A 26169-nucleotide genomic window follows, 5' to 3' on the forward strand; every position below is an offset into this window, starting at 1 on the left:
CACTCTGGACGTTTTGAATTGTTTTTTTCTCTGCCACGATTCCCTGTCAGGCTCCCTGAATGCTCCCAGGGCTGTGTCTGCTTCTCCCCTGAATCAGTGCAAGGCCTCAGCATCAGGACAGGATGGGCTCTGCACAGGGACCTTTCCCTGGGAGATCAGAGAATCCCAGAATGGTTCGGGTTGGAAAGCCCCTAAAACTCATCCAGTTCCACGGGCAGGGGCAGGAGATGCAGCTCTCCTTATCCAGCAGCAACACCAGCAAGGTGTTCTGGGGTCTCTGCTTCTGTGAGCCCCAAAAGGGAGTGGGAATGCAGCCAGAGGGATAAAGAGAGCAGGGACTGCTGATTCCCCAACTCCTGGGGCTCAGGCTGGGCCCTCCCAGGGGGCTCCCCTCTCAGGGGAGACCCTCCTGGAGTGGGTTTGTGTCAGGAAAGAGAGACCCACTGGATCTTTTCTGCCCTCAGGTTCTTGTTTATTGTTATCTTATCCAGAGTTTTGTATGCTGTCCACACCAGGCTCAGCGTGCTGGAAAAGCACCACAAAATGGCCAACAATCTCTTGTTCCAAGGTCTTTTAAAGCTAAACAATCCAAATAAGAGCTGACACCTAGATTATTTCCATTTTAACCCAATAATTGATCCCAAAGAGCCCCCAATGAGGACTTTTCTGCCCAATTACAAAATGCCACCCAAACCCATGGAGAAGGAGGAAGAAGAAACCCAGGGCCACACCCTGTGCCCTCCATCTTGGTTCCATCCACAACATACTAAAAATCCCAAAACCTCAATTTCCCATCCAGTGATACACCTACACTGCTCTCTACAATCTATTTCACACTTTTGTGGTTTCCAGTCTATTCTGGAGTTTAGGAAACTTTCTCCATGAATGAGGGTCAAAGTCAGTGCTGCCCTGGGGGTCAGGGCACCCCAGAGCAGACAGAGAAATATTCCCAGTGCCCTGGATTTGCACAAGGGATCGGGGAGGGTGTTGAGCTGACAGAGATTCCTGCACGCCCTCAATGCCAGGGCTGGGTGCTGAAGGTAGAGCAGAGCAGAGATGCTGATGGACACCTGGGAATGGCAACACCGAGCTGGGAGGAGCAGGGTGGAGCTGCCAGCATACAGAAAAGTCACAGTGTGTGGAACAGAGACCCCTGGCTCCCCTTTGGTGAGCCCAGCCTGGCAGCAGCTCCCCTCAGGCTGTTTGGTGCCTGGGGCTGGGCAGAACTGGGCCCTGGCACCTTGGGCACCTGGTGCCCAGAGGAGAAGCACATCCCTGCCTGTGCTCATCCCCAGGGGTTGTGGGCACATGGGGCTGGTGGTGTCTCAGCAGCACGGCCAATGCCTGTCGGAACTCAGTGCATCCCTCTGGGTGTCCAGGACCCTGCTGGGGGGCTCAGAGACCCTGGCACACAGCCCAGAGCACCTGGGGATTTGATTTTGACCCCTGGAGCAAGTTACCAGCTTTGCATGAGGACCAGAAAGTCACAGAGGTTTGAATGGTGTAATAATAAAATGATCACAGGGTGAAAATGTAGATTTTAGGATTTTTGGTGCGGGGGTTATGGGAACAAGATGGAGGAATATGGGTGTGTCCAGCCTTTCTCCTTCTTCTCCTTGTTCTCCATTTTCTGCAGTGATGTTGGCAGTTGGGGATTGGTTTAGAGTAGAAGTGCACTGTTTAAGATAGGTGATAGGTATTAAAAAGTAATTGTAAATATGTTATATTTAGAGTAGAAGTGCACTGTCTAACACAGGTGATAGGTATTGGAATTAAGTGTAAATATGTTATATGTAGTTTGTAGTGTAAAAGGACAACACCCCCTCGGGGGCGGTCAGAGTGCCTGTGGCTGCCCTGCTGAGCAGATCTTGCAGATCTTGGCTGGGCAGAAAGAAAATTTTATAGATAAGAATTAATGAACAACTTCAAGACCGAAAACTGAAGAGCTCTGACTCTTTCTTTGGACGCACGGGCCGAAACAGAGACACCCTGCCCGTCTCGGGGCTGCAATCAACAACCAAAAACCCCAGAAATGCCCCCCCGAGACCCCTGCAGGAACCCTGCTGGCTTGTGAATCCTCTGGCAGTGAGGGGTGGTGGGTGTTTGGGGGTGCCCTGACCTGCCAGCCAAAACTCTGCTGCGTGTTTGAGCCTCAGAGTTCTGTGGGAGCCCTGTGCTGTGTGACAGCAGGGACACCCCTGGCACAGCCAGACCCTGTGGGGTGAATCTGGGGAGAGGGAGTTGCATCTCCCCCTGTACCCCAGCTGACCCCACCCCAGCTCCTGCCAGACCCCAGGGCTCCCCAGGGCAGCCCCAGGAGCTGGGGGAGGGATTTCAGCACCTGATGCCTGGGGAAGGGGCTGAAAGGTGCTGGATTTGCAAGGGGGACGAGGTGGCAGGGGCCATCTGGCCCCAGGGCCATGTGGGTGGGGGTCCTGCGCCCACCCACGCTCCCCCAGCAGCTCTGGGATGCCCCTGTGCCCTCCCTCCCCAGTCCTCAGAGCTGGTGATTGCAGTTTGGGCAGTAAATCTGAAGCATCCAATCCTGTTAAATTATTTTCCAAATGACGTGATTTCCCTGGTGCACACAAATGATCAATTTCATGTTTTATTCCTAGCGCTATTTTAGTAAGGGGAAAAAAAAAATCTCATTAAACTATCTTGATTCGAGAAAAGGGGCTTGTCATCATGGGGTGGACAAATGGTGTGAGGGCACTCAGCTATTTCCCTGAACGCACTGACACCTGCAGAAGAGGCCTTCAAAGACCTGAAGGTTATTTGCCCATATTACAAACGAGGTGAAGGTTAAAAAAGGTGATTAAAAGCATCTGGAAACCCAAATGTGACAGAGTCTTGCAGTAACCTCCAAGCAGGTTGATTTATGACAGGCTGGTCCCACCCGTAACAAGATTATAGCTTCTCCCCATCAGCCATTGTGATAAATACCAATTACCTACTTGAGGATTGCCATTCAAATTTGCCTAAGTAAGGAGCAGAATCATACATCTATGTTGATTACATATCAATGATGCCGTGGAAGCCTTTGCAACTTTTAGATCTGCTTAAGATATGCCGCCCTGATTTAGACAGTGATTTGCATACAATTTACCCATAAAGCTTTACTTTGAAAAGTATAATTACTTTTTTAATATTCTTCCTTCTGATTTGAATGTTAGAGAGGCCATATAATGAATTACTGCACTAATGAAGACAAACATGCTCTCGGGGTGTACAATGGGAGCATTGTTAAATAAACTTCCTGCATGCAACACATTTGTTGTGGTTAATCTTTAAATGGAGGCTCCGATTAATACCAGCACTTTTCTTGCCATAATTATTTTCTGAGGGATGGAAATCCCTGCTCCAACGGTTCCAGCAGGTGCTGCAGGGAGGCAGGAGGGCTCTGGGCATGCAGAAGGAGCCCCCAGGTCCTTTCCCTGGGGATCAGGGGTGGCTTCCAGCACACACAGCGGGGACAGCTCGAGTGACACCTGCATGGAGCTGGCCATCGGCACAGCCCTGCTGCTCTGCCACCTTTAATGCATCCTCCCTTGCTTTTCTTCTCCCTCAGAACTGAGGATCCTCCCCAAAAGCCTCTCTTCATACCCAGCATTCCTGGGATTTCAGATGCTGAAACGTTCTGGGATGGGCAGAGGGAGTCTTGGAAGACAAAGTAGCCAGGTTTGGACAAAAGTAGAATTAGTTACTGGTTTTGCATTTGGGCCAGACAGAACAATCTTGCAGGCCTGAGATGCAAGGACACCCTCTGACTCAGGCCCCAAAAAGTACAAACAAAAGTGAATTGGGGGGAGCAAACTGGGGGTAAATTACTTCATTACCTGAAGATGCAATTGGAGAATTAACCCCTGATATGTAAATAGATCAAACTGATAATTGTCTGGAAAACTGGTGACCATGGTCCATCTGGGGTGCAGCCTCTGGGAGGCTTTTGACTGCCCAAAGTGTATCTACTGAAGGCCTTTAATAAAAACCCACTTTTATAAAAACTCACTTTATTCTCTTGATCTTGTCCAGCTCCTGTTCTAGGTACCCACTCCAGGCACCAGTGTTACCTGTCCCTGCCCATCCCAGGAGGTGACACCCACATTCCCACCTCCAGAGCCTCCCCTGGGCCCTCCCACCCTGCCAGCCCTGCCCTGCTTTGCATCTGAGGCCATTAAAGCCCTTTTGTTGGCAGGGGCCCAGCGAGGGAAGCGCTCCAGCTCTGAGTGGCAGCCTCATTATTCACCACTCTGCCAATCTTTGTGTCATTGACAAATTCCATCCGGAGAGATTTGCTATTGACTGCCAACTTATTGATGGGCTGCTGAACAGCATCTGGCCACAGGCTGACCCCCCCCAGTGCTCAGATGGCGTGGCCAGCCTGGGATCCTTTCCTGGCTTGCAGTGCTGCTGATCTCCTCACTGACCTTCAGGATGTCACTCAGCTCCGTGGCTGCAAAGGTGTTTAACTGCCAGAACCCAGGACATCCCTCTGGCTGTCCTGGATGGCTCCAGCCCCCTGCCAGGGGGCTCAGAGACCCTGGCACAGAGCCCAAGACACCTGTGACATTGATTATGACCCATGGAAAAAAATACCAACCTTGTATGAGTATCTGCAAGCCATGAAAGTCTAAGTAGAATAATAGTTAGTGTGTCATGGGGTGAAGAAATAGATTTTTGGGTTTTTAGAATGGGGGTTCAGGGGGAAAGATGGAGGAATCTGGGCATGTCCAGCCTTTCTCCTTCTTCTTCTTGGCCTCCATCTTCTGCTGGGATGGTGGCACTTTGGGATTGGTTTAGAGTAGAAGCTCACTGTCTAACATAGGTGATAGGTATTGGGAAGTTATTGTAAATATTGTGTACATAGTTTTTAGTATAAAAAGATAACACCAGTGTGCCTCTGTCTGTCCTGTTGAATGGACCTCAGCGGGCCAGAGAAAGAATTTTATAGCTAAGAAACAATAAACAACCTTGAGACTGAGAACTGAAGAGCTCTGACTCCTTCTTTGACTGCTGGGCTGGGAAAAGAGACTTTCGAACACATCTTGGGGTCACCGTGAGCAGCAGAAGTCCTGAGATTGAACCACACCAAGCTGCACAGGAGTGACAGTGAGTGCTGAGTGTTGGAACCCAGGACATTGCTCTGGCTGCCCTGGGTGACTCCAGACCCTGGCAAGGGGCTCAGAGATCTTGGCACAGAGTCACAAACACCTGAGCTTTGATTTTAGCCCATGGAAACAATTACCAACTTTGTGTGAGGATTTACAAACCACAGGAGTTTGAGTAGAATGAGAGTGAAATTGTCACAGAGTGAAAAAGTAGAATTTTGGGGTTTTTAGAATGGGGGTTCAAGAGGTGAGATGGAGGAATCTGGGCATGTCCTGTCCTTCTTCTTCTTGTCCTCCATTTTCTGCTGGAATGGTGACACTTCTGGACTGGTTTAGAGTAGAGCCAGACTGTCTAACATAGGTGATAGGTATTGTAAATAAAGTACAGGTAGTTCTTAGTATAAAAAGCTAAAACCATCCCAAGGGCAGTGGCTGTGCCACAAACCAATCTGCCAGGACAGACCTCAGCAAGTCAGAGAAAAAATGTCACAAATAAGGAAAAATAAACAACTTTAAAAATCAGAGCCAAGGATTCCTGACTTCTTCTTTGGTCGTGGGGCTGGGAAAAAAGACTTTTTAATACCTTGGGAACCATTTCAACCACACAAAACCCAAGAACTAAGCTTCTCAAGTGCCTGATTTCACCTGCACAGCGATATTTACACAAAGTTCTTGCCCTGTGTGTTCTGGGAGGGAGCTGCAGCAAAGTCCACTGGGAAGCACTGGGCCTTCCCCAGGAGCAGCTTCAGTGTTGCAACAGGACACGAGATGAACGACACACACCCTGAAACTTTCAGGCTATAAAGAAGGGAAGTTTATTTCTTGACCTTGATATATATAGAATTCCAAAAGTGACCCTGGATTGGAGCATGAAATTGCCACCTCTCCAATGACACTGGTCAAACCAACAGCCTATCAAATTTTTCCTCCCCCAGAAAAGAATGCAAAACCAATCATTATTTACATAAAAGTGTGTGAGAAACTCCATCACAAAAATGCAAACATCAGAAGGCTTAGAAGAACTTAGAAGAACAGAGCGACAGCTTAAGAGCTGTCAAATCTCATTTTTCTCCTTCCAGATGAGGCGCAGACCTCCCTGAACACAAGTTTCTGTCCTTGAGAGGGAGAAAGCGGCTGGATCCTGCCTCAAGGGAGCTTGAAGGGGAGAGGTGAGGTGGGCAGTGTGCTGGCCATGGGGACCTGCAGCAGCACCCATTGGGGTGGATGGAGAGTCACCACTCACACTGGCACTGTGTGAGCAGCAGCTGTGGCGCCAGCCAGCTCTGCACAGCGGCTGAGCATTCCCTGAGCCCAGGTCCCCTGAGATGTCACCTTTCCCCAGTATAGAATATCAATCACCTTTCCCCAGTATAGAATATCAATCCCAATATTTCCAGGTGGGATGTGCCTGGTGGCGTCTGGCCCTCGCTGCTGGGCCAAAGGCTGCAGCTGTGGTGTTTCACCCCAGAGATGCCTTTGGCTGGCTGGGTGCTGCAGCTAGGCACTCAGAACAAATCCAGGCATGGTAGGAACTCAGTTTACCTCTGGTGGAAAAGGTTCAGGCAACAGTGAAGAGAAAGGAGAGGATTCTATCGTAGAGTCTTAATCCAGAGTTTTATTTCAGCATGGTAGATCTCTGAAACAGCTCCCAATAGAACCCAGACCGCATGGTCTCGTGTCCTTTTCAGCCCCGGGGACAGGGGGAGGGGAAGGGACAGGTGAGGGCCAACCAGGTGTGAGGAGGGGAAGGCTCAAGGGATAGGGATGCTTGGACAGGCCAATGAGCCCGGACCTGAGGGGCATCTTTGGAACTTCTGCCAACCACACAACGCCCCTGCTGGAATGTTAAGATTGATGGACAGCACTTAGCAGGAGGGCAAAGGGGGAGGGGAAAGGTTGGCACACCTGAGGGGTTGGGATAGGTGAAACAGGAGATGGCATCACACTGCAACACCCCAGCCCACCTCAGCCTCTTCATTGTGTGGGGTCTTTCCCAGCCTCAGGAGCTCCCAGGGGAGTTCACTGCCCGCTGCAGAGCCACGCTGACCCTCACCCTGCTCCCTGCAGCACTGTCACATCCTCCAGCACTGGCACAGGCCCCACCAGCAGCTCCCAGTGCCCTCAGCCTGTCCTGGGCAGGGCCAGGGGGTCAGGCTGGGTGTGGGGTCCCTGGCATGGCAGGTCCTGCCTGCCCCTGGTTTATTGGGGTTGTACAGCCCTTCCCAGTCCTGTCAGGGCAGAGGAGGGGCAGGGGAGGAGCAGGTCAGACAGTGACCTTGCCCAGCTTGTTAACCTCCAGCTCTCCCTGTAACTTGGCTCTTTTTTAATTAAAGCCCAGTGTTGTTTAACAATTAACAGGTCTGAAGGAAGGGCTTTCCAGCACGGACCTACCAGGAGCTGCAGGAACTGTCCAGGGCTTGTTGGAGCAAGAGCTGCCCTTGAGAAGGAGAATGGCACCAGGTCATGGCACCCCCTGCACCCCTGCCAGCCCCTCCTGCATCACCAGGGCTGGGGGCACTTGGTTGGAGCTGTGCTGGAGTTCTGGATGCTGAGAATTTTAGACTTTCTGTGCTGACAGACTCTGACACCAAGGAGAACACTGCATTTGACCTGAGGCTGTGGGAAAGGCTTCCAAAATTGATTGAGAGCACTGGGATTATGGGTGTGGAGTTGGTTAGAAGTGTGTAATGTCACAGGGTGGAAAACTTGGAGTTTGGGGTTTTAGAGTATGGTAATATATGTGAAGGAAGATGGAGGTTTTAGGGCAGAGGCAAGGTGTTCTTTACCTTCTTCCTTCTTCCTCACCTTCTTCCTTCTTCTTCATGGCTTTGGGTGGTATTTTATAATTGGACAGAAAAATCCCCACTGTGGACTTTGAGGGATTAGCTGGAGGGCAGCAGGAAACCCAGCAAGCTCCATGAAATGTCCCTTCTGCTCCTGCCTCTGTTGGACCCCAAGGATCTGGTGAGAATGAAGCAGTTCTGGGCTGCCAGGGAGGGACACAGTGAGATGGAGATGGTTTCTCTCAAGGAAGCTGAAACCAGGCACACTCCAGCAGGTGAAAGGCCCAAATATTTTGTGCTATGGGGATGGAGCAGCTGAGCACTGTGCCCTGGCAGCACTGCAAACCCATCCCCAGCAGGATGAGGGGGGCCTGGGGATCCCATCAGCCACAGGAGCTCCCTGGGCCAGCCCCTGGCTGAGGGGTCACACCTGGTGCTCCTGTGGTCACTCCTGGCCCTGTGCTCGGTGCTCCTGAGCAAAGATCCCTGGAGATCCCCGTGGCTGCCCCAGTGGCCTGATGGATGTGACATCTCCAGCAGTTTGTGCCACTGTGTATTACCTCCTGGGCTGCTCATGACAGGAGAGCCCTGGCTGTGGGCTGTGCTTGACCAAGCACGGGGGTCTCTGCAGTTTGAGCCCCCTCTGGGCTCTGCAGAGCCCCTGACCCCTGTTGGCATCTGCCCTGGGGTGAGCCTGTGACCCCTGAGCCTGTTGGCATCTGTCCCCGTGTCACTGTTGTATTAGGGACAGCTGAATGAAGTGACACAACTCCAATCTCAGAAGGCAAATGTGAAGTTTGTTGGATTCCCCAATCTTTTGTGGACTGTTACAAGAAGCTGGACCTGATTGGTCCTCAATCAACACCCCTCACACCGTTAGCTATTTAGGAATAACACTCCTGTCAACATCTTACAAGTTCAAAACACCAACTGCAAAGATTAATGATTATTTTAAATTTTTTTCCTGAGCTTTCTCAAAACTCCCTAGAGCAATGCCTGGGAATGTTTCTCTGACTTTCTCTCTGACCAGACTGTCAGGGGGTGCTGGGTTCAGATGGGCTCAGATGGCACCTGCATCACTGGGGCTGAGGGATGCTGCTGGGGGGCTGGGAGGCTGACCCTGCTGGAGATGTGTTGAAGATTGCAATGCAAGATGTTTTCAATTGCCATCAGTTTGGCAGATTACCTTTGTCAAGTGGGCAGTTTGCCTTATCTCTCTCTGAGTGACCACAATCACTCCTCCCTCGGGAGGGGACACCTGCTGATAACAGCTATGGAATGTCCCTGCATGGCTGATGAGAACTACAGCATCCCATTGGCAGATGGGAGCCCAGGGGGAGGAGCCAAGCATTCCTACCTGGATAGAATCTGGAGATTCTGGAACACCAGCACGGCTTCTGCGCTGGATTGCCCAGAGGAACAGCAGCTGCCTCTTGCCCTGGATCTGCAGAGGCAGAGACTGCACCTTTCTCCAGGATCCCTGCTCCAGCAGAACCAGCCCTGGCACTGCAGGAGGGCTGAGCCACAATTCCAATGGTTCTGCTGCCACCAGCCTGACCCACAGGGTGTCAGGCTGGGTTCTGACTCTGGCACTGTTGCTTTAGTTCACTGCATTGTTTATTTTATCCTTTTATTTTCCTTTCCTAATAAAGAACTGTTATTTCCTGTTCCCATATTTTTTGCCTGAGAGCCCCTTAATTTAAAATTTATAGCAATTCAGAGGGGTGGGGAGGGTTTACACTCTCCATTTCAGGGGAGGCTCCTGCCTTCCTTAGCAAACTCCTGTCTTTCCAAACCAAGACAAGATGCCAATGGCCAGGTACCACCCTCAGCCAGGCAGATCCCTGCTGCCGACCCAGGGGGATGTCCCAGTGCCCAGGGGTCTGCCCAGGAACCACCTTTGCTGGTATGGAAGAGGGCTGGGGAGGGCTGGCTCTCAGCTCAGAGGGCCTCTGGCTTCTGGAGGGCAGCGATGTGCATGGCAGTGGTGCCAGAGCCCTCCTGCCTCTCTGGCCAGCAGCAGGAGAGCCCCAGGACTGGGGTGTCTGTGGTCTGTGACAAGCCACGTGCACAGGGATGGCAGGGAGCAGCCCTGTGAGGGTTAACCTGGGAATCAGCCAGGCAGCTGCCAAGGCACTATAGATTTTGGAGCAGTAACTCTTCAGCTGGCGAGTGAAAAGAGGACAGCTAATGAGGCTCATGAGATCTGTTAATACTTAACCCAATGAAACACCTACCAGCCCTGCCAATAAATCAGCAGTGAGCACCAGCACCTGGCTCTGGTGTGCCAGCACAGCCCCAGCCTCCACGGGCATCCCTCCCTCTCAGCACCACGGGGTCTGAGCTCCCCTCTGCCACCCCCATGGCACAGCAGTGGAGGGGAGACCATGTTCAAACCCCTGTGGTTGGGACAAAACCCTTTGGAGATGTCTGGAGGCCGACCAGAGCCTCCATCTCAGAGGGATCAGGGTGAAGGTTCAGCCTCATGGTCTGAGGGTGGGGGACATGGGGGAGTGCAGCTTGGAATTTGGGTTTTTAGAGTCTCTCTTAGGAAAATCCTGCCTTGGTTTAATCCCTCTCTGCTGCAGTGAGGAGAGGTGGCTGCCCTGCACACCCAGGGTTTGATTTCCAGCCCTGGTCTGGTTCCTGAGATGCCCAGAGATGTCTGTGTTCCTGCACAGCACCAGGACTTGCTTCTCATGAAGAAGCCATGACCAAAGAACAGCAGCAAGGCCCACTCAGTGGGACCCTGTTAGAAGAGCATGGTTAAAAACGTGCCCTGTCCCATGAGAGCGCTCCTCCCTGGGAGCTGTGAGATGTTTCAGTGCAAAGTCCCCCCGGCCAAACTTTTCTGCTATCCCTCAGCACCAGAACACAAACTGGGCTTGTTGGACCACATTGGAGAACCTCCAGTGGGAAAGAGGAGGAGGACAATCATCTGCCATCCTGTTGAGGACACATTTCTGGCCTCCTGGTCTGATGGTAGAGCTCAGGAGAGATCTGACTTTATTTCCTTGATGATAGAGCCCAGGAGAGATCTGTCCTTATTTCCTGGTACTGCTGCCACCACAGGCATCACAGATCCCAGGAAATGCCAGAGCTTCAAACCCACCTGTGCTGGGTGAGGGTGGCACAGAAAATGGGGGATTCCTGGGCAGAAGATGGGGATGGTTCCCTGCTGTGTCTGCCCCTTGTTGTGTGTCTGCACCAGGCACCTCTGTTTGTTTTCTTGCTCATGGAACATGTTTGGATCAGCTGGTGGGACCCAAAATACTCACAGGAGATCTGGGATCTGGTCTGGGCACATTCAGGTATCAGAGGTGTCTCCTGTGGGGCTCTCTGAAATCTGCGGTGGTCAGACATGAGTGAAACATTACAATATTGGATCAGCAAAAATGATATTAAGTTCCTGTTTTTTAAAAGAAAAGTAGTGGTTTTGAATGATCTCCGTTTTCATGACCTGAAAATTTCCATTGGTTTCATTTCCTCCTTCACCAAAAAGGAAAAAGAGATAAGACTGAAAAGAATAAAATAAAAAAAAATGGAAGAGACAAAGCCTCAGGTCTGAAAACAGCTGAGTGTGGGAGGAACATGAGGACACCTGGAATAAACTAGAAGAAAATATTTCAGAGAAAAGTCTATGACTGGCCTATTTCTGCTGCTCCTTGTAATGCCACTGCAGGATTTGTCCCCCCCCAGGGCATGGGGCTCCAGAGGGGCCCTGTGGGCAGCTGGTGCTTGGGATCCCACTGGGATCTGGCACTTCCCTTCTATCCCACTGCAGGGTTCATCACCTGAGTGTGAGCTCCAGCCAACACACCAGGAAGGAATTACTGAGCTGAGCCCCCAAATCCTGGGTGCTGCCCTGCTGTCCTCAGCACCTCCAAAAATCCAGAGAGGAAGCTCCAGGAGAGAATTGCATTTCTGCTGGACATGCCAATCCCCATTCCATGGAGTCTGGGTCCCATTCCTCTGACCAGAGGCAATTTTCTGGGTGAAGTCCAGCAGGTCTGGGCTGACCTTGGGCCAAAGAAGCTCTGAGAGCTTTGTGGGTTTCCCTGTGCCCTGCCTGGAGTGCAGAGGTGCCACGTGCTGGGTGTACCTGGGCTGTCATGGTCCTGTCTGGCCAAAGTGGGACAGCAGAGTGCCCTCAGGTCCTGCACACATCTGGGCATGGAGGGGAGCAGCTCCAGTGCCCTGAGGTGAATTTTCAAAGGAAAAGACCTTTAAGTTCAACCCAATACCAGCACCATCGTCACCACCAAAATGAGTTCTGAGGCAGAGTTTTGAATTCCTTTCACTCTCTGCATTTGCCTGATCTTCTGGGCTTGCTCTTTGCTGACCTTGGGAGATGTTTTGCAGAGAGAAATTTCCTCAAAATGATGACATTTTCTTTTGGTGTGTTGTCATGACAGAACCCCAAACATCTCTGTCTGCTGTTCCACTTTGTCAGCCTCTGCAGGAGCTCTTGAAAGCCAGGCTTTCAGGATGGGATGGGGAACTGGAACAGCTCCCCAGTAGCCACTTTTTCACATTAATCCAGTGTTTTTTTCCTTATCAGGACTGTTGGATGCTGCCTCTCAGGTGCTCTGGACCTGCTGGTTGATGGCTTCCAGGTAAAGGAAAATGCAAATTGGCCTTGTCTAGAATTGTAAGTCAAGCTCAAAAATCAGATTTCAACACAAGTGATGGAGCACATCCTGCCTTCTTGGGCTGCTTTCATCTATTGTGGCTACCCAGAGAAATTCCTCTCTGTGAGGGTGGGGAGGGGCTGGGCTGGAATTGCCAGAGCAGCTGTGGCTGCCCCTGGAGCCCTGGCAGTGCCCAAGGCCAGGCTGGGCATTGGGGCTGGCAGCACCTGGCACAGTGGGAGGTGGCCCTGCCATGGCAGGGGCGGCACTGGATGATTTTTAAGGTCCAATCCAAGCCATTCCCTGGGTCTGTGATTCCATGAACATCCCATTCCCAAACCATGTGCCTTGGAAACGGGCACAGCTGAATGAGCAGCAGGGCTCACATGATGCTGGGAGCAGGGGCTGTGTGGGTGGAAAACATCACGAGATGCACACTGGGATCACGAGATCTGGGCCCTCTGCAAGGACTCAGGGTGTGACCGTGTTCACAGGGGTCTCAGGTGGAGGGAAGAGATGAGGATCTGACTCCATGTTTCAGAAGGCTGATTTATTATTTTATGATATATATTATATTAAAACTATACTAAAAGAATAGAAGAAAGGATTTCATCAGAAGGCTGGCTAAGAATAGAATAGCAAAGAATGATAACAAAGGCTTGTGGCTCAGACAGAGAGTCTGAGCCAGCTGACTGTGATTGGCCATTAATTAGAAACAACCACATGAGCCCAATCCCAGATGCACCTGTTGCATTCCACAGCAGCAGATAACCATTGGTTACATTTTGTTCCTGAGGCCTCTCAGCTTCTCAGGAGGAAAAGTCCTAAGGAAAGGATTTTCCATAAAAGATGTCTGTGACACTCAGGGCTTGTCTCTGTCCTGCCCAGCCTCCAGCAGGGCATCCCCATGGGATGGGCTCTGTCTGCCCCCATCACAGCCTCGGGCTGCCCCTGCCCCTGGGGTGGCACAGGGGGTGGGACCCTGCGGCTCAGAGCCACCAGGGACGGGTGATCCTCTCCTAATCATGCAGGCACGAGGTGACACAAGTTTCATTTCACACTTGTCAGGTGCTGAGCCTTCTCTTGGGGCTGCAGGGACCTCCTGTCCTGGCAGGGAGGCAGAGCTAAGCAGGCTCAGGGGAGATGGCCTGGAAGAGCGAGGGACCGTGACCGAGGGCCTGCCAGGACATTTCCCTGGTGGCTTTCTCGCTGTGACAAGTTAAAAAACAAAACAAAAAGAAGGCAAGCAGTCAGCCAACCCACTTAACAGCAGTTTTCCTCCATCAGGATCTATTTAGTTTTATTCAACCTGACATCTCTCAGAGAGAAGAAGAAATTCTGGGAGCCTAAAGCCAGAGGGAGACCACACAGTGCGCGCTGGCCGTGCTGGGGGAGCTCATCTCCCTTATTGCATCTGACACCAGGCAGGACGAGCCAGGGTCTGCAGCTGGGGGTGTGAGGAGCCTTCCAGGGCTGGAGGCAGCCTCCTCCTGCGTGCTGCCTGTGCACAGCAGCATCCTGCTCTCCCTGAGCCTCCTGCACTGCTCCAGACCCGGGTTCCTGGCTCTCCAGCAGGCAGGAGGTGGCTTTGGGCACAGCCCTGCTGCAAGATGCTGCAGCTGGCAGCTGGAGAGGATGAGGGGAAGCTGATGGCACTGGAATGCACAGCTGGATGCTGCGAGCAGAAGCACATCTGTATTGCTGCTTTCCAGGAAAATCCCCTTGCTCAGCCCAAATGGAGAGTCTGGAACACAGAGGAGGGGAAGGAGCAGAGCCTGTGGGAGCCAGGGCTCCCTCCAGCACTGCCCTCGTCTGTGGGATTTGTCACACACCAGGGGACGTGGGCACACAGGGCAGGGCAGGCCTGTGATGGTGTTCACAGGGGTCTGAGGATGAGGGAAGAGACGAGGATCTGACTCCATGTTTCAGAAGGCTGATTTATTATTTTATGATATATATTACATTAAAACTATACTAAAAGAATAGAAGAAAGGATTTCATCAGAAGGCTGGCTAAGAATAGAATAGCAAAGAATGATAACAAAGGTTTGCGGCTCAGCTCTCTGTCTGAGCCAGCTGGGCTGTGATTGGCCATTAATTAGAAACAACCACATGAGCCAATCCCAGATGCACCTGTTGCATTCCACAGCAGCAGATAACCATTGGTTACATTTTGTTTCTGAGGCCTCTCAGCTTCTCAGGAGAAAAAATCCTAAGGAAAGGATTTTCCATAAAAGATGTGTGCAACACAAGCCCTGAGGGCTGCAGGCCATGGGGAGCAGCTCCCAACCTACAGAGGCTGCAATGTTCCCATCAGGTCCCACAATTCTGGGCAGAGCTCCTGCCAAGGAGTGACCCCAAGGACTCAGTGCTGATCCAGGAGGTGCCCAGAGGTGGGGGAGATGTGATGGCACTGCCGGAGCCAATTGTGGGAGGGCACATATATATATATATATATATAGGGGAGTGCCATTGAGGAGATGTTTGAGGATGCTGAATTTGGTGGGTTTTGGGGTCCCATTTGGGGGATTTTGGGTCCCAAGTTGGGGATTTTGGGGTCCCTTTCTGGAGGTTTTGGGGTCCCATTCTTGTGGGGCTTGAGGTCCCATTTGGGGGATTTTTGGGGTCACATGTAGGGGTTTTGGGGTCACATTATTGTGGGGTTTGGGGTCCCATTTTTGCGGTCCTATTTGGGGGATTTTTGGGGTCCTGATTTGGGGATCTTGGGGTTTGAAGTTGGGGATTTTGGGGTCCCAATTTGGGGATTTTTGGGTCCTGACTGGGGGGATTTTGGGGTCCCATTGCTGGGGGGTGTCTGTTTGGCACCCCATAATGATGCAGCCCATCCTGCCCCGCTCCCAGCCAGGTCTGGTGAAGGACACACTCATCACCCAAGGCCTCTCTGTGCCTTGGAAGGAAGCTCAGCTGTGCTTGCCAACACGACTGCAGGACAAGCAGCTGGCTGAAGTGATGTCTGCACCACTGGTGCCAAATTATCCCAGACAGGACAGTCCTGGGGGAGCTCAGCACAGACCTAAAACAGAGGAGATTTCCCAGCTCAGCTTCTCCAGGTGTTCCCACCCTCACTCAGGTGAAGTCTCCACCGTTTCCCAAGCTGCACCTTCTGAGAGGGTGACCCTGAACCTGGGCTGACCCTCTCTGAGAGCTGCCAGAGCCCCCAGACCTGTCCCTGCGGGTCATTCTGCTCCTGCACAGATGTTCCTGCTCTCCTCGCTGAGTGATTTTGGTGCAGCAGCATCACCCCCAGCTTTGCACTCTGATGCTGCAGGTCCTGTCCCCACAATGCTGCTGCCCTCAGCCCTGCCCAGCTGCCAGGATGTTCTTCCTGCATCAAACCTCTCTCTTCTCCTGGTTTCCCTCTTACCAGCATGTCCATCCTCAGATTCCGGGGTCAGTTTTGTGCTCCCTCATGATAAGACAGACATTGAAATGCTGGAGCACATCCAGGGCAGGGAGTGGAGCTGGGAAGGGTCTGGAGCCCCAGGAGAGGCTGAGGGAGCTGGGCAGGGGCTGAGCCTGGAGCAAAGGAGGCTCAGGGGGCCCTTGTGGCTCTGCACAGCTCCTGCCAGGAGGGCACAGCCGGGGGGAACAGGGACAGGAGCAGAGGGAACGGCCTCCAGTTCTACTGGGTGAGGGTGAGACTGAATATTACAGAAAATTCCTTCACTGAGAGGATGCTCAAGCTCAGGCAGAGCTGCCCAGGGCAGTGGTGGAGTCCCCGTCCCTGGAGGAATTTGAGAAGTCTGGATGTGGCAGCGAACCTGGGTTAGTGATGGGACATGGCACTGCTGGAGAACAGCTGATCTCAATCTTAAAGGTCTCTCCCAAACTGAAAAATTCCATGGCTCTGCTCCCAGGAACAAGTGGGTGAGAGGAAACGGCCTCAAGTGGCAGCTCAGGAGGTTCAGGCTGGATTCAGGAAAGGTTTATTTACCCAGGGAGTGGTCAAGCATTGGAAGGGGCAGTGCTGGAGTCTCCATCCCTGGAAGTGCTCAAAACCCAAGCAGCTCCAAGACATGGCTCAGTGGCGTGGTGGGATCCAGCTGAAGGCTGGACTTGACATTCCTGGAGGCCTTTCCCAACCCCAATGATCCCAAGATTCCCAACTGCTTCTCCCTGTAGTATTAACAGGGAACCCCCAATGAGGAGGAGAGAATGAGGACTCCATGTTATCAGAAGGGTAATTAATTACTTTATTATACTATATTATCTATACTATATTACATTATATTAAATTACATCTAAACTGAATCTGCCAAGCACCCAACCCTGCTCACCCTGCACAGAATCTCGTGACTGTCCCCCAACAGTCCTGATACACACACACACACCTGGCCCTGACAGGCCAAGGGAACCAAACCCCATCACTGTGGGTGAACAATCTCCACATTGCATTCTGCTTTGGCACAAACACAGAACAGCAAATGAGATAAGAATATTCTTGGGGAGAGTTGTGCCTTGCTTTTCTCTGTGAGGAGAGATGTGGGGCTGCACACTTGGCCCTGACAGGCCAAGGAACCCAAACCCCATCACTGTGGGTGAACAATCTCCATGTTGCATTCTGCTTTGGCACAAACACAGGCACAGCAAATGAGATAAGAATTGTTTTTCTTTTCTCTGAGGTTCTGAGAATGTGAAACCCAGAAATATTCTTGGGGAGAATTGTGCCTTGCTTTTCTCTGTGAGGAGAAATGTGGGGCTGCATCTCCCCACTCCTGTCCTCTCTGTGCTCCCTGTGGGATCTCCTCAGTGCTGGCACCACCCTGAGCACAGAGTGCATCTCCCCCACACCAAACCCTTGCTCTGCCACATGTCCCAGCCCAGGACAGCTCCCCTCACCTGCCCAGCCCCAGGAATTTGGCCCAGGATGGTGCAGGGCTCAGGGAAAAGCAGGAATGAGTGGAATTGTGCAAGGCCTGGCTGACTGGGAGAGATGGAGAGGCTCAGCTTATTTACTTTATCAAGGGGAGGTTAAGAGGGAACTTGATCATAGTCTATAAATACTTATGGAGGGAGGAGATTTCTGATAATGGAGGGGTTTTTAATCTAGCAGATAAAAAATGTAATGAGATTCATTGGCTGGAAGCTGAAGCTAGAAAAACCTAAATTGGAAATAAGATGCATCTTTTAAGCAGGGAGTATAATTAACTATTGGAGCAATTTGCTAAGAGATGTGGTGGATTCTCCATCATTTGTGGTCTTTAAATCAAGACTTTCTAAAAGAGATGCCAGGTGTCCCTGGGCCCCACAGTGCCACTTCTGGGGGAGAACAGTGGCCACAGTGGGTGCCCTGAGGTGACACCCAAAATCCCTGCTGCCCTCCCAGGCTGGGCTCTCCATCTCTCACCTCCCACAAATTCCTGTGTGAGAGCGAGAGTGGGGCCCCTCTGGGACCTGGGGGATGGACACGGTGAGGAGCCAGGCCTGGGCACCCCTGCTCTCCTCCTGTCTGCCATGCTGCTCTCCAAGGCCCCACAAACACCCCCAGGCTCTGCAGGCCCCAGCACCAAGTGCTGCCCCTGATCCTGCTGCTCAGGGGAGCCTGGCAGCCTCACACACTCCCTCCCTGCTGCCCTGACACCCCTGCTCTCCTCCTGCCTGCCATGCCTGCCCTCCTCCTGCCTCCCAGCTCACGGATCTGGGGTGTGGGTGAGACCAGGACAGCTCAAGGCACACATGGAGAGGATCCAGAGCCCTGTGCTGCCTCTCATGCACCCTCAGCATCCATCCCAGGACCACAAACGATGGAGAATCCACCACATCTCTTAGCAAATTGCTCCAATAGTTAATTACACCCACCCACCTTGTCACCAGCCCCACTCCTGACCCACAAACACCCTGCAAGGCCCCACAAACACCCCCAAGCTCTGCAGGCCCCAGCACCAAGTGCTGCCCCTGATCCTGCTGCTCAGGGGAGCCTGGCAGCCTCACACACTCCCTCACTGGTGCTGTTGCTTCCCTGCCTCTTTTTTTTTTTCCCCCTTGGTTTCTTTCTTGATATTTTTTCCTTGCTGCCCTAATTTTTTTTTTTTTCCCCCTATAATTTTCTCCATTGACTTTAATTAAGCTCTCCCCAGGCTCGCTCTGTAGGCAGGCTTCCCCGGGTCTAATTAGACTCTCATCATAAGTAATCTACATGGAAAGCAAACATGTGTGTGTGTGAGAGAGCCAGGGAGATTTATAGAGAGCATGCAGGGAGCAGATGGGTGCATAAAACACTACAAATAATTCTGGTACAGATGCAGAAAAGGCAGGCTCTGTGGTGAGCACTGGAGCCTTCCCCACATGCTCACATAAGTCAAATCTCTGTCTCACTCTCTCTCTCTAGGTATCACCACATTTCCCACCATAAAATCAATAGTGCAGATCAGAGTAAATCATCTTGGGCTGGGTGATAGCAGCCATTCCCAGGTGAGGCTTAAGGAGATGTCTCACACTGATCTGTTCCTAACCGTGTGCTTAAGAGCCAAGGTGTGTGCTGAGGTGATTGCCAGGGCTGTGCTGGGAGATCTGAGCCCTTTGCTCAGGGATGGAGGATGGTTTGTGCTCTGGGGCTGGCAGCTGCTGCCCTCACACCTCCCCAGAACAGGAAGTTGCCCTGAGGGGAAGGAGCTGGGAAAGAGGCAAGGTTGGAAAAAGAGATAAAAATAGCCAGGGCTGGGAGGCTGGGAGCTGCTCCCTGCCCTGATCCTGCCCCGGGCTGCTTGCTGCCCTGGAGCCCCCTCTGCCCTGGAGCAGGGCTGGGCTCGGGGACAGGAGGGCTCTTGGGAGCCCCTGGGCAACTTGTGGGAGAGGGGAGGCAAGGCCCAGCTCCATCCCAGCCCCTCCATCTCCATCCCTGATCCTTCAGCTCCATCCCAGTCCCTCCAGCTCCATCCCTGTCCCTCCAGCTCCATCCCTGTCCCTCCAGCTCCATCCCTGATCCTTCAGCTCCATCCCTGCCCTTCCACCTCCATCCCAGCCCCTCCAGCTCCATCCCTGATTCTTCAGCTCCATCCCTGCCCTTCCACCTCCATCCCAGCCCCTCCAGCTCCATCCCAGCCCCTCCAGCTCCATCCCTGATCCTTCAGCTCCATCCCTGTCCCTCCAGCTCCATCCCTGTCCCTCCAGCTCCATCCCAGCCCCTCCAGCTCCATCCCAGGCCTTCCATCTCCATCTCAGCCCTTCCAGCTCCATCCCAGCCCCTCCAGCTCCATCCCTGATCCTCCATCTCCATCCCTGTCCCTCCAGCTCCATCCTGACCCTCCAGCTCCATCCCTGCCCCTCCAGCTCTCAGGGGCAGCACCAAACTTGGCCTTGTTAAACCTGAGTGGTTCCCATGGTTGTCCACAGCCTGGATTTTCCAATATTCCCAGTTTTACCTGTGCATCCGCAGCATGGTGTGGCTAAAGCTGATAGGCCAAGAAACACTTATAGTGTTTTGTAATTAGGAAATAATTGGCCTCTGATTGTTATAGTGTGAATTGTAACATCTGTATTGTCTCACCCTTCTCAAGAGACTGAAAATGGAATAAAAGTTTTGTAAACACCTCTCAGTTGCCCCATCTCTGAGTCAGAAAAGGGCTTAATCTGGCATTTACCCCCCAGGACCTGGAGCTGCTGTCCTGTCCCTGCCCTGTGTCCCCACCCTGTCCTGCTGTGTCCAACGCCCCCTGAGCCCCACACCAAACGTTCCCAGCCTGGCAGGGGTTTGGGGCTGCTCCTGACATCCAGCAGAAGGATTTGCAGGTGTCAGAAATCATTCATTGCTGAGTGAGAAATCCCAGCTGGTTGTGTCCAGTTTCACCCACCACCACCACCCCCAGTCCTTCTCCCAGGGCTGCTCCATCTGGATCCATCCCAGGAGTTTCTCCCTGCCCTGTCTGAGGTGGGGAGGGGGCCTGGCACCCACCATGGGGCTCTGAGCCCCTTCCCTTGGAGCTCCAGGGGCTTCTCTGGCAGGAGAAGGGCTCTGTCCTCTGCCCATTCCGCAGCCTCAGGGGTTTGGTGCCCCATCCCCTCGCCTGGATCAGCATGGGCAACCACAAGGTGCAGAGAGGAAGCCACCAGAGCTGGCTGAGATGCTTCTCTGGTGCCTGGCACTGCCCTAGGATGTGGCACTCACCCTTTCCCCCCTCACTGGGGAGCCTGGACCCAGCTCCCATCACCTCCTCCCCTCCTGGACCATGGCCACACCTGGGATGAACTCAGCAGCCTTGGGAGGGTTGGGAGAAACAGTCCCAGCCCAGCTGGAGCTGTCTGCACATCCCGTCTGGACCCTCTGGGTATTCCCCAGAGAGCTGTGCCAGTTGTCTGCAGGCTCTAAAACCCCAAATCCAGCATCAGGTTTGAAGGCAGCTGTGGAGGAATGGTGGCTGACCAGGGGACACAGGCATCCTCTCAGGCAGTTCACACCAATTGCAGGAACTCATCACTCCTGCAGCTCAGGAACCTCCTCGGGGCTCTTGTGGTGGTTGTGGGGTCTGAGCTCTAGGCCTGCACCTCATTTCTGTGGTCATAAAATCATTTAGCACTAACTGTGCAGGGCTGCAGAAACCCTCAGCCAGCTCTTTTCAGACTCTTGACACGTCAAATTAGACCGATTATTGAGATTACTATTATTTTTAGGGTGATTTGAAAATGTTTGTCCCATGTAGATGTTGTTTGACATTCTCCTTAGGTACCAAGAGCCCTGAAGAGCCCTTCATTTTCCTTGCCTGTTGGAAGTGCTTCTCCCAACCACACGGAGCAGAAATGCTGAAATACTCCCTGCTCACGTCTGCCTCTCCTGCCTTGTTATGAGCAATTTCCCCATCTCTGTGGAGCAGCACCCTTTGCCATTGCTGGGCTTTCTGCTGTTCCTAATAGACCTCTAAAACCTCTTCACTTTGCCAGCCCAGGAGCTCGTCCCAGTCCTTGTGCCACTTGTGCTTTGAGGGCTGTCCCTGTCTGCCAGGAGTAGAGAGCATGAGGAGAGGGATGGAAGGATGGGATGGACACCAGGAGGGGCTGGGAAGGATCAGGAATGTGGCCGCAGGTCTGAGCTCCTCCTGGATACTCAGATATATGAATATTCTGTGATTCCATGGCTGATAAAAGGTGCTCCTGATGGAATCAGATAAAACAAGGAGCTGGAGCCTGCTGAGCTGAGGCTGCCACAAACCCCACAGCTGGCCCTGGTGGCATGGGCAGACAGAAGACTGAGAAGGCAGGAGCCTGAGAATTCCCAAATTTCTGGCTGTTCCAGATTGCAATGCAAGATGTTTTCAATTGCCATCTGTATGGCAGATTATCTTTGTCAAGTGGGCAGTTTGCCTTATCTCTCTCTCTGAGTGACCACATTCACTCCTCCCTCCAGGCAGACACCTGCTGATAACAGCTATGGAATGTCCCTGCATGGCTGATAAGAACTACAGCATCCCATTGGCAGATGGGAGCCCAGAGGGAGGAGCCAAGCATTCCTACCCGGATAGAATCTGGAGATTCTGGAACACCAGCACGGCTTCTGCACTGGATTGCCCAGAGGAACAGCAGCTGCCTCTTGCCCTGGATCTGCAGAGGCAGAGACTGCACCTTTCTCCAGGATCCCTGCTCCAGCAGAACCAGCCCTGGCACTGCAGGAGGGCTGAGCCACAATTCCAATGGTTCTGCTGCCACCAGCCTGACCCACAGGGTGTCAGGCTGGGCTCTGACTCTGGCACTGTTGCTTTACTTCACTGCATTGTTTATTTTATCCTTTTATTTTCTTCCCTATTAAAGAACTGTTATTCCTGCTCCCAAAGTTTTTTGCCTGAGAGCCCCTTAATTTAAAATTTATAGCAATTCAGAGGGGTGGGGAGGGTTTACATTCTCCATTTCAGGGGAGGCTCCTGCCTTCCTCAGCAAACACCTGGCTTTCCAAACCAAGACACTGGCATTGCCCCGAGACACCTGTGAGAGGAGGAACATTCCTGCTGTTGGTCCCTGACTTGGTGCCAGGGTTTAGTGAAGGTGTTTAGGGCATGGGTTGGACTTGATGACCTTGAAGGTCTCTTCCAACCCAGTGATTCTGTGATTTGCAGCCTCTCTTGACTCCCATCCTTTGCTGCCTCCGTCCCCTGGTGTGGGACAGCCCCTGCCTGGTCCACACAGAGATGTGGGAGGACACAGAGGGCAGGACACAGCCCCAAGGCCGCGTGTTGCTGGTCCCCTTGTCCTGCTGAGGGCTCCTTCCATCCCATGCAGCCCCCAGCAGTCTGACAAAGCACTCACTGAGGATTTGTCTCAGATATTTAAATACATCTCAGGGTTCAGATCGCAGCTTCTCAACAGCAGTTAAATAAGTAACACATTCATATTTTGTAAACTGTTTCTCACAGCTTGTTTATTTAGGGTTATAACTCGATTTGGGCTCCTTATGGAAGTGTGACTCATTGTTTAATGTGTCAGCTCATTAGCAATACTTGTTTTTGCCTTATATTTCTGTGCTACCACTAATTGCTGAGCCCACTGTGAGCTTCAGCTTCCAATGACACTGTGGAAAATGCAAGAAAATAGATCAGTTACTAGATAAAAGGCAACAGAAATAAACAAACTCATGAACCTGCAGAGGAAGCTTTTTAGCTGCTGTGATTTTACTTCACAAGGAGACCTCCCTCGATTGGGAAATTGATACCACCAGCTCCTGGGATCTTGTGTCAGGAGGATTTGAGCAAGAGAGGAAAACCACAGGCAAGGCCAATGAGTCAGGGTCAATTCTCCACATCAGCACAGGTGGGTGGAACACCTGCAGCTCCAGAGCCACCAGCCTGCCCTCTCTGAGGAGCTGCTGCCCTGGCAGAGGAGAAACCGAGGGGCTGGGCTTGAGTGTCTTCATAGTGCAATCCATTTATTTGATGCACAGTCCCTGAGGGCCTCTGCTGAGAAGGCACATCCCAAGCAATGCCTATCAAGGACTTGCTAAGGAGCAAACCTGACCAAAGCATCTCCTTTGGAGAGCTGCAGGTGAGGCTGGGAGCAGCTTCAGCCTCCTGCACCCAGCTGCTGCAAAAGGCAGCGTGGCAGGAGGGTGATTCCCCTGGGGCCGCAGGTCTGGGCTCAGCAGCTGCTCCTCCATCCTGACCCCTCAGCCTGGAGCTGTTGGTGGAAGTGTCCTGGCCACAGGAGAGGTGGTTTCCACCTTGGGGTTTTCTGCTCAGAGCGTCTGACATCTCCAGGAATTGACAGCTGGAGATGGAAGAGCCCATTTTTGTCATTTAGATTTCATGGGCTCTCTGGAACAAGGCTGGAAAATGCTGATGTTCATGGTCACAGTCTTTGGCAAAGCAATTGTTCTGGACATGTGAAAATCAACCTTCCTTGCCTGTGTTCCTGCTTGCTTCCTGCCTTCCTTTATTCCTTACTTCTCTCTGCCTCACTCCAGCAAGGTTTTTTTTTTTTTCTGCTTTGCTGGCAGAAGCTTCTTTCTAAGAAGAAAACGGCTGCTTGTTTCCACCTAGTTTTATGAGCTATCATAAGTATTTAAAGGAACAACAGCCACCAAATGAAAAGCATTTTGTGGGAGAGAGAATGAAGGAAAAACCCACAGAACTGGAGGGGTCGGTGATGATGACGAAGGAAGGGGAAAGGAGCCAGACCTGCCTGATGAATGTGTTTAACTTTTTCCTCCTTGCAGAGCCCCCAGGGAGCCCTGCTGGGAAGGGGTTGCTGGAAGAGGCTCTTGGGGTCTGTGAGGAGTCAGGAGCAGCGATTTCTGATCCATCCTCCCACTCCATCCTCTGGCCCCAGCACCTCTGCTCCCTGCCAGGAGGGATGGAGCCCCTGCTGCAGCTCCTTCCCCCTGCCCACAGCCCAGCAGCAGTGCCAACACTGCCAGACCCTCCCTGCCAGCCCTCGGGGTGTGACGCTGGCACGTGTCACACACATGTCCTGTGTCCCTGTGACACGGGAGCAGCACAGGAGACACCAGCACAACGTGCCTGGCCTCAAGAGCAGCATTTCAATCAGGAACAGGAAGGCCAGGGAAGGCTAAGCAAACTCAGGCTGTCCAAAGGAGGCTGCAGGAGCCAAAACTCCAGGGCTGCATTTCTGGCCAGAAGTGCTGCAGATTTGGAAAACGTCTCCAGTGGAGTGGGGGAACATCCAGCCTGGGCATGAAACTGCTAGAGAGTGTCCAAAGGAGGGACAGGGAGATGGTCAAGGGTCAGGAGGGGCCACAGGAGGAGCAGCTGAGGGCTCTTGGTGTGTGCAGCTGGAGCAGGGCACAGTGAGGGCAGAGCTCAGGGATCTGCAGCTCCTCCCGAGGGGCAGCTCCCATCCCTGCTCTGGGCCAGGGACAGCAGCCAGGGCACGGCTGGAGCTGGGCCAGGGCAGCTCAGACTGGAGCTCAGGGCAAGGTTCTTCCCCCAGAGGGTGCTGGGCACTGCCCAGGCTGCCCAGGGAATGGGCACGGCCCCGAGGCTGCCAGAGCTCCAGGGATGCCCAGGCTGGGCTTGCTGGGGGCTCTGGGCAGGGCTTGGCTTTGGCATTGATCATCCCTGTGGGTCCCTTCCAGCTCAGCACATTCCATGATTCTGTGAGAGGGAGGGATGGGGGAGATGAAGGATGGGGGAGAAATTTGGGCAGCGCTGCAGGGATGGCCAGGCTGGGGCTGTTGGGGGGTCCAGGAGCTGGATCAATGATCCCTGTGGATATTCCAGCTCAGGATGCCCAGGGTGGGGTTGTTGGGGGATCTGGGCAGGGTTTGGGGCTCCATTGGATGGGGTCCCTTCCATCCCAGGGTGTTCTGTGATTCCATGGCTGATAAAAGATGCTCCTGATGGAATCAGATAAAACAAACCTGCTCCTGCCCAGGATATGGGGATCACTCCCCAGCATTCCTCCTCTGCTCCGTTTTCCCAGGCAGCCTTTGGGATATGCCAGGGCTGCATGGGATGTCTCCACACTGCTGAAAAATGGGCTTTAAAATAAAACATTAAAGCCCTCTGTTACCTCCATCCACCACACTGGATGCCCTAAAATCTGCCTGTCCCACTGCAGCAGGTCCAGTGCTCCTGGAGCTCTGCAGGAGGGGCACTCACCCCACTGCCCCAGCCCAGTTACAGCCCCAGACACTCCAGCTCCATCCCTGCCCAGCATTGCAGAGAGAAAGCAAAATTCCTTGTCTGGGAGATGTAACAGGGCAGAATTGCATTTTCCAGCACTGAGGAGGGCTCTGTGAACAATGGAGATTAAAAAATAAATAAAAGCTATAAAAACTGCTTGGCAATGTCCTTTTAAATTATATTTTTTTTTCTGAAAATGTGCAATAAATCCCATGCAAGAGTCATAAAAGTACCTGAAATGCTCCTAGAAAGATTTATGGGCACCTTACCACTATTCTCAATAAAGTGAATATGCTGGTTCCAAAATAATTTCTCATCACCCATACTTCAAATTCCTGAACTCCTTTCAGTGAGCCTATCCCAAGAATTACTGTAACGTCAGGATGGCTGTATTACATCCCCTCAGAAATAACCCTCCTGTCTGATTTATACACCCTGGGATCTTCCTGCTTTGTCCACGTTGCTGAATCCAGAGATTCTCAGCCCTGACCCTGTGCCAAAGAAGTGTCCCTGTAACTTTTCCAGGGAGCTGAAATAACCTCATCATGTCTCAAAGTAGTTTG

Source organism: Molothrus aeneus, chromosome 23 (assembly GCF_037042795.1).
Source record: "Molothrus aeneus isolate 106 chromosome 23, BPBGC_Maene_1.0, whole genome shotgun sequence".
NCBI classification, from domain to species: domain Eukaryota; kingdom Metazoa; phylum Chordata; class Aves; order Passeriformes; family Icteridae; genus Molothrus; species Molothrus aeneus.